Genomic DNA, 14274 nt, shown 5'->3' with positions numbered 1-14274 from the left:
TGTTGCAAATTCAGAGAAAAAAATGACCATAACGTCATATTAAAACAATTTGACTTAATGACTTTATTTCAGTATGTTATCCAGTGTTTTGGTAATATTTCTTGCATATGAATCATAGGAATTTTAATACCAGATCAGACCAATGGTCTTCTATCTGCTCTGTGAGTGACCTCTTCCAGATGGTTCAGAGGTGCAATATCACCATAATGGAAGCAACATGCTCAACAGTGAGCTAAAATGATGGGGGTAATGCAGAAACTTGATAGATGTCAGGAAGATTTCCTTTAAGCTTAAGGCAGTCCGTTACTGGCTTATGTGCTGAAGCATGGGAGTTGCTTTCCCTCATATGTTATCATTTTAGTTAGGGTAGCTCATAATATTTTTATTATTTTAATCCATTTCTGGAATATTAGAGTGCTCTCTGCTGAATTAATATCTGGTGGTAGAGAGTTCCACAGGTTAATTATGTATTTATAGAGCATACATTTCCTTTTATCAGTTTTGAATTTGGTGCTTTTAATTTAATAGGATAGTCCTAAAATATTTTGCCAATTTTGTTAAACTTTTTGCAGCTGAACAATTTGTGCTATCATTTAGCCCTACTCTTGAAAATGCTTGATGTATGTGCTGAACTTAAAGCCTGTGAGCAGACACAAGTTGTCCTAGTGAAGCCAATGAGGCTATTTGCTATTCAATAGCACTCCTTGATTCTTCAGTTAATCACATCCATAAGTGTTTAATATTGTGGACTCCTCATGTGTATTTGCACTGTGATGTGAACAGGCTGGTCAGTGCCTCATGACCTGGGGTCACTTTGCAACAGCCCTGCCTCAGTTTCCTCAATAACAAGGACTGTCTCAATCAAGCTACCAAACAACTCTTCTCTGGTTCAGCAACACCTCTCTTTGGGGATGGATTTATTAAAGTAACAAAATCATTCCAAAAATAAAGTTCAGGAATCTTCCTCAAGTCTGCAGCCATTCCCTGCTGTGACTGGCCTCTACTGAAGTCTGTTACTCCAGCTTCAATCTGGTTGTCTCTCTCTTCCGGAACATTCCCCTCTCTGCAGCTTCCTGCTTCTCTTTACAAAGGAACCCCCTCATCCTTACGCACCTGGTTCTACTAATTAAACCCTACACCCTGTCCCGGGTGTGGGAGGCAAGGCTAATTTGACTGGATTGGTCGGCTCCAGGCCCCTAGCCCTTAAAGGGGCAGGTCACCCCATCACACATGACATATGTACATATGTCTGCACTAGTACAATGAGGTCCCAATCCTGATTTTGGCTTTTGGATGTTACTGCAGTATAAATAACATGCCAGAAAAATCATCCGCATCGTATAATGGATTTATGTTGAGAAATTCATCACACTTTCACAAAATAAAAAGCAGTTCTTCTGTAACTTCAGGCAAATATAGACTATCTACAAAAACATTTCTGTGGAAATAAGGTTCTTCTCTCTTCCCACTCCTTTTTGACTCCCGTTTTCCTAAACCTAGAAGTCTGCATATATCAGTTACTTACATTTTCTTTCACAGCTACTATCCTTTTCTTGGGACAGCTCTTCTACACATCTCATGCACATTTTCTTAGGAATATGAGTTGCTTAGCACTGTCATATGGTTCACTTACCTTAAGAACATACACAATACAGACTTAAGTGATCTCCATTAAGAACACTTTTCAACACAGAACAAAAATATCTTCATATTTTATTAACTTCATAACACTTGATCTAATAATCTGAGTTTGCATACCAAACTGTAAGACACTAATGGCACTCCCTCTGGCAGAAATCTTGGCCCTGAATTTTAACTGGGCCTCAACCTGGCTTCCCAAACTGTGGGCGCAATTTGACTCCCGCAATGATCTATGGCTTCAAAATTACACATTCAGTTATTTACACCTTAAACTGCACACTCATGCCTAACTACCCCATTTATAGTTCTAGCCCTCCTACTTTCAGAAAAGTGCTTAAGCATGTGCTTAAGTCCCATTTAAGCATGTGGTTAACTTTACGTATGTTCTTAAGTCCCATTTAAGCATATGCTTTCCTGATTCACAGCCTTAGTTAGGCTTCCAAATGTCCTCCACTTGCAAGCACACATAATTCAACCTGAAATAACGGAGGCTGGTTTTGAAATTTTGGTTTATTTGTATATATTTTCAGTGCAACATGCATAAAGCTCTCATTAATGCAATAGTTGAACAAGGAGCTCCTTGGGCACTGTGCTAAGAAATTAACTAAGTGATGAAAATTGCATTCAGCAATGACCACTAAGCTCAATAATAAAATATATTTACAGCTGTATGGCCCAAACCCCATCCATTCTTATGTGGGTATATTTACTCCTGCTTATGGAGACCCTATGACTTAATTGATCCTGTGGGAAGTTAGGCTAGCACAGAAAGAGTTGTGGAGTGACAGCTGAGTTCCACAAAGCTGCTTAAGAGACCCTCTCCCCCCAGAATAAAAGTTTCCATGGATACTGCCCCTCTCTCCAATTCCAAATTATGTTTTTCTTCTTTTTCTAAATTACTTTATTTATTCACTTTTCTTAAGTTAGCTTTTGTGAAAGCTGCCACATTGATAGCCCTGCAGAATGAAGCTCTCAGCTAATCAGAGATTAGATACAAGCACAAATAGTGTCATTTAATGGGCCTTAAGCAGAGGAGTAATCTGTAAAGGTGAGAAAGTAGCTCAGTTGCCATTCAGTTCTACATCCCTATACTGAAGGTTCCAGTTGAGGCCATTTGTCCTCTCAGCACTGAGACTGAAATCACCACCTCATTTAAGATGAGCCACTGGACAGCTAGTAGGTGGTAACAATTTCCACACCCAGAAAGCTGATTGGATTCAAACCAAGTTCCAGGAGATGAAAAGCTCTATCTCATAACCAATCACCTGAACCATCTCCAGTTCTTCTATTAAATTAATTTATAAATGCTTAATTTATAAATCCCTACTCTTCCAGAATAGCCTAAATAAAGTGTCTTGGACTAAGCTGGAAAATAAATGTGGATCTACTGTTTCTCTAGCTATGTATTCACTAGCCCTATCACACTGTTATCTAGAAATCTATTTGGAAACACTTAAGATTATTTATTCCTATCTGAAGAGATTAAAATACTTTCTGAACAAAACATTTGATGAAGCAATAGCCTTTCACAATCTAGAGTAACTAGTGTGGAAAGAGGCTGCTTGCCAGTGTGAATTTGAGCCATTGTACAAACAATACAGCTCCTTTCCAATTATAATGTTAAAATGATCATAATAGCCACTATTATATACCCTTTGATGGTAATTTCTTTTCCCAACTTTTAAGGTTTCAGAATTTGTTTTTGTTGCATACTAGAGTGAAACCAAGACCTGTCAAACATTTTTGAATAATGGAATTGTGCAAATTTTCCAGTCAGGTCTCTCTCTTTTCAGAAATGACCAGAGAGCCCTAAATCTCAAAAACCTTAGTGTCAAAAACTTCACTGAAATCAATACTTCTCTTCAAAATGTTTCACCTTTGACAAAATAGCATATTTAATTAAAAATACATTTAATCAAAAATGTTCCAACCTGCTCTAGTTCGAGTGAACACACTGCACATAACTGAATTTAAAAAGTCTCAGAAAGCCTGCAGCCTTGTCTTTTGTTTTAGTTAGAGATTCTATATTGGTCTATACCTATCGACATACATATACATATGGACTAGATTATGGAGTTATATGGCATAAAGAGTTTATCAGCACAAGTCGGAGATGGCCTGAGCAAATATTTCCTAATTAATGTTATCCTTGTATTTTTGGCCATCATGGCTGGATTGTTGGCTCCCTTGAACTACACCCTGGATGGACATCAGACCATACTGGGATGGATCAGGGTAAAAGTTGAATCAATTTCATCCACTTCACTTAATCATGATAAAAAGGCCAGCATTAGTTCTTGCTGCCAAGTGCATTTATTTTGCCAAGGTGTATAATTACAGCCTGTAGTTTCCAATCATGCACCAATGACGGGAGTTGTTCCATTCACGTGCTTTGCACCTTCCTAGGACAGCTACCAAGTATCCAAACCGAAGCCCAGGTAGGGTTATGCTTTCGCCAACTTGTCCCTCCAAGGAAGGGTTCTCATTATTGCCAGGACTAAAATAAAGATAACCTCACATAATTAGTATAAGCAATGATTACTAGGTATTCTGGATAAAGACAGCACAGAATAGGAGGTTCTCTCTGCTATGTGCTAGAGCTATTACCTGTCCAGCTTCACTACATCTCAACTGTTACTGAATTCCATCAAGCCAGGTGGGCATCTCAGAGCTATCCAAGCTTTCCATCATCTTGCAAGCAATCACATCTTTGCAATGGTCCAAGTGGGAAAATGTACTCTTCACGAGCAGACCGCATAAAAGTAAGCCAACAGATTCTCCAATGAGCCAGAATTTAGCAACAGGCCTGAAAGATTCTTTGTGTACCCAATGCAAAACATCTGGGACAATCCTAGACTGAGGGTAACCAGTGACATAAGGGTGTGCCTGTCCCCCACAAAGCCATCTAGTACTTGCCACTTGCTGCCTCTAATCCAAATACCATCAAACTCTCAATTGCCCACTTAATTTTAGGTGGTCTCCCACAACATGTGTTTACCCCTTGTGCTTAACAATCTGTCCCAACTTCTATTTAGCTCAGACATTCTGGTTTCCTTCTCCATACATGAAGAACTGCTCAGTGAAGCTGGAAAGCTTGTACCTTCCACCAACAGAAATTGGACCAATAAAAGATGATATCTCACCAATCTTGTGTCTCTCATAGACCTGCTCTAGGTTGACTTGACAATTTATGCTGCCTAATGGATCATGAGAGATTACATTTAAACCACTGTACTTGCCCCCAAATACAATCATTCTCTTTATTATCTGACTGACAATTACACATACTCCCCTATAAAGTAATCTCACAGTGATAAAATACATTTCTTTACAGTCTTCCCCAAATCTCAGATTAACATCTGTGTCTTCCCTGCTGAGTTAGACATTCAAAATAGACTCAACCCTACTGTATTCCATGAAGCTTTTTATTTTATATGTTTGTATTTAAAAATACCACTGCCTCCTTTTGATGAAGGATATTCATATGTTTAAGGAAGATAGCTTGAGAGGATATCCAAGACAGAATTATACACATCAATACCTTGGATCGCTCCCACATGTAAGAAGTGGTGATTCCACTTTCATTGTTTGTATTTATTTAGGAATATTTTATTTGTACATATACACACATCTGTAGTTATATATTTCATTCACATATATTTACACAGCTTTTATTAATTCTGCATAGATTATATATAGCATAATTTATGATTTCTGCATAAATTTTAAATATATTCTATATAATTAATAAATTATTTAGATATAGCTATAGCACATACATTTGTATATTTACAAAAACAGCCCACTCATCAATTTTAGGAACAATTTATACACAACTGTAGCATCAAAATGGGAACATAGCAATTGCCATTCTGATCAGACTAAATCCATTTAGTCCAGCATCCACTATCCAGCACTGACCATTATTAGGGCTCCATGTCTATCACAGCGGTCACAGGAAGTGACAGATTTTGTGACTTCCTGTGACTGCCGTGATTTCTGCCCAGGATTCCCCCTCCCTGAGTCGACCAGAGTGGGGGCAGGCCCTGCGGGACACCCCCTCCCTGCCTCAGCCAGAGTGGCAAGCCCCCTGGGGTTCCTCCCCCACAGCAAGCTCCCCCAAGATTCAATCATGAATATTTTTTGTGAAAGTCATGGATAGATCATGGGCCATGATTTTTTGGGTTTTTTGCCTGTGACCTGTCCAAGACTTTTAGTTTGTTATCCATGTAAATGTCTGATATCTCTGAATTTTGCTAATTGATTTGTCTATATGAAATAGTGACAATGAGTTTCACAAATTATGAGTTGTGTGCAGAAGTATTTAGTTTTGTCAGTTTTAAATTTTCCACCTTTCTAATTCATTCACAGAATTCAAGACCAGATGGGACAATTGTGATTGTCTACTTTGACGTCTTGCAGAGCACAGGCCATAAAATTTCCTCAAAATAATCCCTAGAGCATATCTTTTAGAAAAACAAATTGATCTTTATTTAAAAATTGTCAGTGATGGAGAGAATCCACTATCACCCTTGGTAAAGTATTCCAATGTTTTTTATTCTCATTGTTAAAAATGTATGCCTTATTTCCTGTCTGAATTTGTCTAGCTTCAAATTCCAGCGATTGCGTCATGTTATAACTCTCTCTGCTAGACTGAAGGGCTCATTATTAAATATTTGCTCCCCTTGTAGACCATAATCAAGCTCCTTGACTTTATAGTTGTAAGCAATGTTTTCTAATAATTTAATCAGGGCTCTTCTCTGAATGCTCCTTAATTTATCAACGTCCATTTTGAACTGTCAACACCAGAACTGGACACAGTATTCCAGCAGCGGTCACATCGGTGCCACAATACATAGTTAACCTGGAACTTATTAACAAGGGATGTTGTGAAGGCCAAAGGTATAATGGAGTTCAACATAGAATCAGATAAGTTCATAGAGGGTAGGTCCATCAATAGATGTTAGTCAAGATGGTCAGGGGTGCAATCCCTAAACCTATGACTATGGGTGTCCCTCAACCTATGACTGCCAGAAGCTGGGACTGGACAACAGGGGATAGATCACTCAATAATTGTCTTTTTTTGTTCACTCCCTCTGAAGCATTTGGCACCAGCCAATGTTAGATGTTGGGCTAGATGGACCATTGATCTAACCGAAAATACTGAGCTAAAATAAACTTTCTGCTCTGACTTAAGATTCCACTGTTTATGCATCTAAGGATTGCATTAGCCCTTTCGGCCATAGCATCACACTGGGAGCTCATGTTCAGCTGATTATCCACCATGATCCCCAGATCTTGTTGACAGTCGCTGCTTCCCAGGATAGAGTCCCCCATCCTGGAAGTGTGGCCTATATTCTTTGTTCCTAGATGCATACATTTAGCCACATTAAAATGCACATTGTTTGCTTGCACCCACTTAACCAAACAATCCAGATTGTTCTGAATCAGTGATCTGTCCTCTTCACTATTTACTACTCCCCCATTTTTTGCATCATCTGTAAACTTGATCAGTAATAATTTTATGGTTTTTTTCCAGCTTTTTGATAAAAATGTTAAATAGTCAAGAACCAATCCATGTGCGACCCACTGGAAACACAACCTCTTGATGATGATTTTCTGTTTACAGTTGCATTGTGAGACCTATATCATTCTAGTTTTTTAATTAAAATGTCATGTGGTACCAAGTCAAATGCCTTGCAGAAGTCTGAGTATATAACTTCAATACTATTACCTTTATCAATCAAATTCATAATCTCATAAAAAATATCAGTTTGACAGGATCTGTTTGCTATCAGCCTATGTTGGATGGCATTATTTATATTACCCTCCTTTAATTCTTTATTAATCGAGTCTTGTATCAGCTGGTCCATTATCTTGCCAGGATCGATGTCAGACTGACAGGGCTGAAATTACCCATGTCTTTCCATTTACTCTTTTTAAATATCAGCACAACTTTAGCTTTCTTTCAGGCTTTTGGAACTTTCCCAGTGTTTCAAGAATTATTAAAAATTAATATTAGTGGTCCATCAACCCCCTTGGCCAGCTCTTGAAAAATTCTGGGATGCAAGTTATCTGGATGCTAATTTAAATTGTCTAGGTTTAGTAGTTGTTGTTTAACATCCTCTTGAGATACTAGTAGAATGGACGGAGTGTTATCATCGTATGATCTGATTACATCATCTGTTTTTTTTACAGAAACAGAAGAGAAATATTTATTAAATACTTCTGCCTTTTCAGCATTATTATCGATAATTCTACATTTCCATCCTGTAATGGACCAATACCATTGTTAGAATTCCTTTTGTTCCTAACGTATTGAAAAAACTCCTGCTTTCTGCCCTTAATTCTGCTATCCACAGATTTCTAGATGACCTCCTGATGTCCCTTCCAACCCTGATATTCTATGATTTTATGATTCTATGATTCTTCTGTGCCCCTTTTTTCCATTATCAATTTTCTACAATTCCTAGCTTCTGTTTATATTCATTACTATCAACTTTCCATTTCTTCTATGTGTTATACATTATTTTTATAGCTGCCTTCACTTCCCCTCTAAACCAAAAAAACCCTACCCTTTTTAACCAGTAGAGCCTTTTCCCTCTGTTGTGGGATTGTGATTTTGGGGGCATTTAGTAGTGTTCTTAAAAAATTTCTAGTTACCTTTTACATTAATTGAATATCCCCTTCCTCTTGTGTTATCAGACAGGGAAAACAGATGTACCTTCTCTACATCATTCATTATTTTGTGTAGTCTTATGTCCTCTCTTATTCGTCTCTTTTCTAAAACAAACAATCCTAATTTTCTCAAGTATCAGAGAGGTAGCTGTGTTAGTCTGTATCCACAAAAACAACGAGGAGTCCAACAGCACCGTAAAGACTAACAGATTTATTTGGGCATAAGCTTTCATGGGTAAAACCCCCACTTCTTCAGATGCATAGAGTAAAAATTACAGATATAGGCATAAATATATATTGGCACATGAAGAGAAGGGAGTTACCTTACCAGTGGAGAACCAATGTTGAAGGCCAATTCAGTCAGGGTGGATATGGTCCACTCCAAATAATTGATGAGGAGGGAAAATTGCTTTTGTAGTGAGCCAGCCACTCCCAGTCCCTATTCAAGCCCAAATTGATGGTATTAAGTTTGCAAATGAATTGTTGCTCTGCAATTTCTCTTTGAAGTCTGTTTTTGAAGGTTTTTGTTTATTTTATTTTTTTTAAAGAATCTCTCTTTTATACAGGAAAGTGTTTCCATGCCCTTAATCATTTTCACTGATGTTTTCTGAATCCCCCTCTTATTCCACAAAATCATTATTGAGGTGGGGTGACCAGTACTGCACATAGTATTCCACATCGTGACTATATATTCTGAATGTATTGGTATTATACAATTTACCATATGATTCTCCACCCCTTTTCTTACGCGTCCTAACATCTTGGGTTTTTGACCAGTTGCACATTGTGCAGAGGTCTTCATTGAGCTTTTCCTCAGGGATGCCCAGATCCCTATTCTGAGTTGATACAGTTGTTTTAGAAACCTGTAATGTGTAGGAGCAGTACACTTTTTTTAACTTAACTTTGCATTTAATTTAATTTGCCATCATGTGACCCATTCACCTAGATTGGTTAAGTTCCTCATAGTCTTCTTCGGACTTGATTAACCTAAATAACCTTTTGTCATCTGCAAATGTCACTATGTCATTGTTCATCCTCCCCACTTTCCAGATAATTTATAAATATATTAAACACTGTTTATTGGCTTCACTAGGATTAGATTTCCAAATTGTGAAGCATCTCTCATTTGCTCAAATAACCTCTTAAACTTTGCTTATTGGGCATATTGGTTTACTTCTTGCCTTTCTAAATCCTGTTTTGTTCAGTAGCACACATTCCTTCTCAAACTCTATTATTGTTTCCTCTAACTAACATTCATGCTACATCTAAAACTTTTACTTCTTTTAATTTTGATTTTAGGTCCTTTCTGACTAATCATCTCACTTTATTGATATCTTCCTTTCTCAAGTTTAGTGTCATTATGTCAGTTTTTGATACCCTACCTGCTCATTGGATGTTGAACCTAATTATACTGTTGTCACTATTACTGAGAGGCTCAGCTACTTTCAATTTCTGAATTAACTGCTGTTTGTTTCTTAAGGACGAAGAGCAGAATAGCCTTTCCTCTTGTGTGTTCTAAAACTAGTGGTTCCAAAAAGCAATCACTTAAAATGTCAAGAAATTGTTTCTTTAAACTTTGTCCAGATGTGTCATTAGACAAGTATATATGTGGGTAGTTGAAGTCCCCCGTTGTTGCAATTTTGTTAGACTTTGCTGTCTCTTTGATCTCTTTCAACATTGTGCATTCAATTTCCTTTTCTTAATCCAGAAGCCTATAGTATAGCCCACTAATATATTTACATTCTTACAGCTTTAGATATGTATTCATACAGATTTGATTGTGTAGTCCTCACCACTGAGCATTTTTATCTTGCCAGATTTTGTGGAATCCTTTAGATACAGTGCTGCTTCCCCACCTCTTCAGCCTAGTCTATCTCTCCTATATAGCTTATAGAAAGGTATTATAGTATCCCACTGATTTTTTTCATTCCACCATATTTCGGTAATGACTATTATATCAAGGTCCTTGGCCTCTGCAAGGCAGTCTAGTTTGGCTAGTTTGTTTTTTAAAATACACATTTATAGTTTTTTATTTTGACTTGCTGACTTTTTTTATTCACCTTTTCAGTATGACACCTTCCTGATTTCACACAAATTTCCTCTGTGGTCTTTTCCTGTCCTTGCTCTAATTCAGCTGAATTTTTTATCCAACCCTTTCTGGATACGCAGATGCCTTTTCATTATCAACATCCTTGATAAATGTCTGTCTGACTTATGTGCTTCTCAGCTCCAGTCAGTTTGCCCCCAATGCCCAGTTAAACACTCAACCAAAATCTTGTTAATTTGACATGCCAGCAATCTGGTTTCACTTTGATTAAGGAGTCCATCCTTTTAGTAGGGACTCTCTCTTCTCCAAAATTTTCCCCAGTGTCTAATAATTTTAAATCCCTCTTCTTTACACCCTTTTAATCTAAACCACACATTGAGACCCTGAAGTTCCCCCTGCCAAGCTGGACCTGGGTATAGAAAGAAAGCTTTGCAGACATAACTACCACAGAGGCCTTCGACCTAATCCTTCTTCCTAGTAGTCTAAATTTAATTTTCAGGATCTCTCTCCCACATCTCCCCATGTCATGCTACAAATATGCACCAGAACCATAGGCTCTTCCTCAACTCCCACTAGACGTTTGTCTAGGTGTTTCATGATATTCACCACCTCTGCTCTGAGCGTGCAAGTCCACAAATCATTCTCAAAATCCCCTACCCAAACGTATCCTCCTAATCGTCTAATTCCCTACCACTACAGCCTGTCTTTTTCTCCCAACTATAACCCCTTCCTCTGAAGTGATATCCTTGGTGTGTGAGGACTTATCAGCCTCCTCTATCTCAGACAGAAGATGGAGAATGTTCCACCATTCCAACTATATGCTCTTCCATCATAAGACTGGCTTCTTCAACTAGAAGATAATGAAAGTCATCATTTTCCAATTGATACCATAGTTATCTCTTACTTTAAGTAAAGAAAAATGCTGTGGTACCTCCAAAACCAGTTAATGATGTGTGTGTGTGTGTGTGTGTGTGTGTGTATCTGAATGCACAGTGTTCAGTTTTATACATGTTTCAAGTACACAGGAAGGCAGCTATAATCTACTGTTAAATGTAATGTATATCCTGAGCTCCTAAAAGAAAGACGGGCACTTAACTAGTAAATGTTGGGGGACAAGAGGTGTATGAGTGAGAAAGGAACCGCAGGTCCAATACCACATATGGAATGGAGATGGAAATGCACTGAGCCCCCAGAGTTAACCAGGCTCTGTAATCTCCCCAATGTTGAGCAGAGCGCTGGGTTCCTTGCTAAATTCCAGAGACAGTATCCATAGACTAAATGGCAAAAAAAATAAAATCCCCATGAGATCAAAACCTAAAACCAGTTGCCGCATCCAAAACCACAGAATACTCACCAATAGCACTGGCCAGAAATTTTCTGTTCAATTTTTCAATTAAAAATATTTAATAAAATTGTGGATTCTTCAAAAAAAATTTTTTTCATGGAAAAATTGGGTTTCTGGGTATTGCTGAATTTTTCGGATTTATTTATTTATTATTGGGAAATATTTTGGTGGACCCAAATTAAAACCTTGTACTTTGTCAAATGAAATAAAAACGTTTTATTTCAGGCCAGCTTGACATTGAAGTCTGTCCATGTGAGCTGCTATAGTGCCTCATGGGAGGTGTATCTGTAGTCCTCTGGCTGATCTTCCATGGTGTATCTTGGGAGTCCTAGGACTTCAAGGCATCACGGAAGACGAAGTCTGATCAGGGACCCTAACCCATGCAGGAAATCGGATGTATGAGGCACCTCAATTACAACTTGAATGAGGCACCACAGGTGCTCAGGCAGAGGCAGTTCGGTGTTGAATTGAGCCAGACCAAACCGGTTCCACATTGGAAGGTCAAAACATTCTGTTTATATTGAAAATAAAGAAGCAAAAATTTCTGACCTTTTCAAATCAGAAATTTTTGAAATTTTCCATTTGACAAAACATTTTGCTGTTTAAACTTTTTGTCCCTATTTGGGGCAAAAAATAGTTGTTTAAATATTGGAATTTCCAACAGGACAGAAAATCTGACTTTTAATCACCTTTACTCACCAGCCAGTGCCCACCAGGGCCAGAATCTATCCGATCACTACCATCACCAATGAAAAATGCACAGGGTGTTACATGAAGTTAATGAAGTTGGACAGGCCTCCGACCTGGCTTCCTCCCTTGTACGGTCTTTGGTTTAATCAGATATACCTCTATATAAATGCATAACTTTGCTAGGCACTAAAAATCAGGGACTCAATAAAGACACTGGATTTATGGCTCATTACACAACCCTCCTTTCTTCTATGTCTGCGCAGATGTTACCTTCCCACTTCACCTTGACTGGTCTCTATCAAGATCCGTTAACTCCTTATGCTTAACAATCTGTTCCATTTTGTATTTAACTGTGACACTCTGAGTATATTTTCCTGAAGAGGAAATATGTGGAAACCAAAAGCTTGTCTCAGAAGTTTGTCCAGTAAAAGATATTACCTTTCCCACTTTGTCTCTCTAAGATATATCAAGAATTTGTGGCTCTACACTATCCAACCCCATTTTATCCAGACAAGACATCAGAAATGAAGAAGATGTCTGAGTGAAATCCTGAGTACAGATCTAGGTTGCAACCCAATGCAACCTTCTAGAAAGCAGAAGCAGTGGGGTGGGCAAACCCCCATAGTATACTTATGTAGTAGGAGGAGGACAAAGGTGACACAACCAGAGATGGAAGAAACTTGTGGGTAATTACCCTTCCCCAGACCCAGGGTGTATTTGGGTTGTAGGAATTAGTCCATATGGGCATGAACAGGGCCCTATGAATAACCCAACTTTGAGGATACAAATAGCTGTGTAATTACCTATTTTCAAGATGCCACATAATCTCCTAAAATGAAAGGGAAGGGAGTTCTGCTTTCCCTAAAACCTTAGCTTTCCACGCCAGCAACCTACCCCTCCTGTGCAGCTTTTGAGCTGTGCAGCAGAGGAAAGTGGGTGCCTTGCAGAGCTACTGATTTACATAGTTTTGGAGCTCCCATCTAGCAGCAGTTCCCATACCAGCTACTTCCTCCTCCAAGCTTCCACTCTGGTTCCTGCAATTTCCCTACTGAATTGTGCTCTCTCTCTCTTTTGTCCCAAGGCTCAGCTGCTATCAATTAACAATGCCACGTAAGTCCCAGTTTGTTTAATAATTTCATGCAGCTCTGCTACATAAATTTGGGGGCTGTGCTGCATAATTTAGGTCTAATCTATTGCATTATGCACCGGGTTTGACAGAGACTTCAGTTCTCGCAGAAATGTGAGGTAGAAAAGATGAGCAGGGTGTTAGAATATAGATATTCAGGCCTGTCTGTAAAGGCCTATACTCTAAGAATTTAGGTGTATTCTTATCACTTAGCTAGTTATAGAGGTATAAAAGGAAGAATCAAAATCACTGTCTGCCGGTGTAAGGGCCTTCTCTTACTGTGACAGTCTGAGGTCCTGTTCTTAGGCTAAAAGAAAAGGAGTACTTGTGGCACCTTAGAGACTAACCAATTTATTTGAGCATAAGTTTCGTGAGCTACAGCCGATGAAGTGAGCTGTAGCTCACAAAAGCTTATGCTCAAATAAATTGGTTAGTCTCTAAGGTGCCACAAGTACTCCTTTTCTTTTTGCGAATACAGACTAACACGGCTGTTATTCTGAAACCTGTTCTTAGGCTAAGATCTTTGGCTAAGCAGCAGAGGCAGCCATAAACTGGGAAGCGACCAGTCACATCCTCACTTTCCAAACTAGTCACATTGAAATCAGGTGCTACTGGGCTGTTAGGAATACAATCCTGTCCTGATAATGCCTATCACCTCCAGAGAAAGGGAAGTGCCTAGAAGATGTAAAAGGAAACTTAGTTTGATAGCATCCTGTCTGGCAAGAACTCACTTATCAATAGCTGGGA

Source organism: Eretmochelys imbricata, chromosome 3 (assembly GCF_965152235.1).
Source record: "Eretmochelys imbricata isolate rEreImb1 chromosome 3, rEreImb1.hap1, whole genome shotgun sequence".
Lineage (NCBI taxonomy): Eukaryota > Metazoa > Chordata > Testudines > Cheloniidae > Eretmochelys > Eretmochelys imbricata.
Note: the sequence above shows the minus strand (reverse complement) of the source record.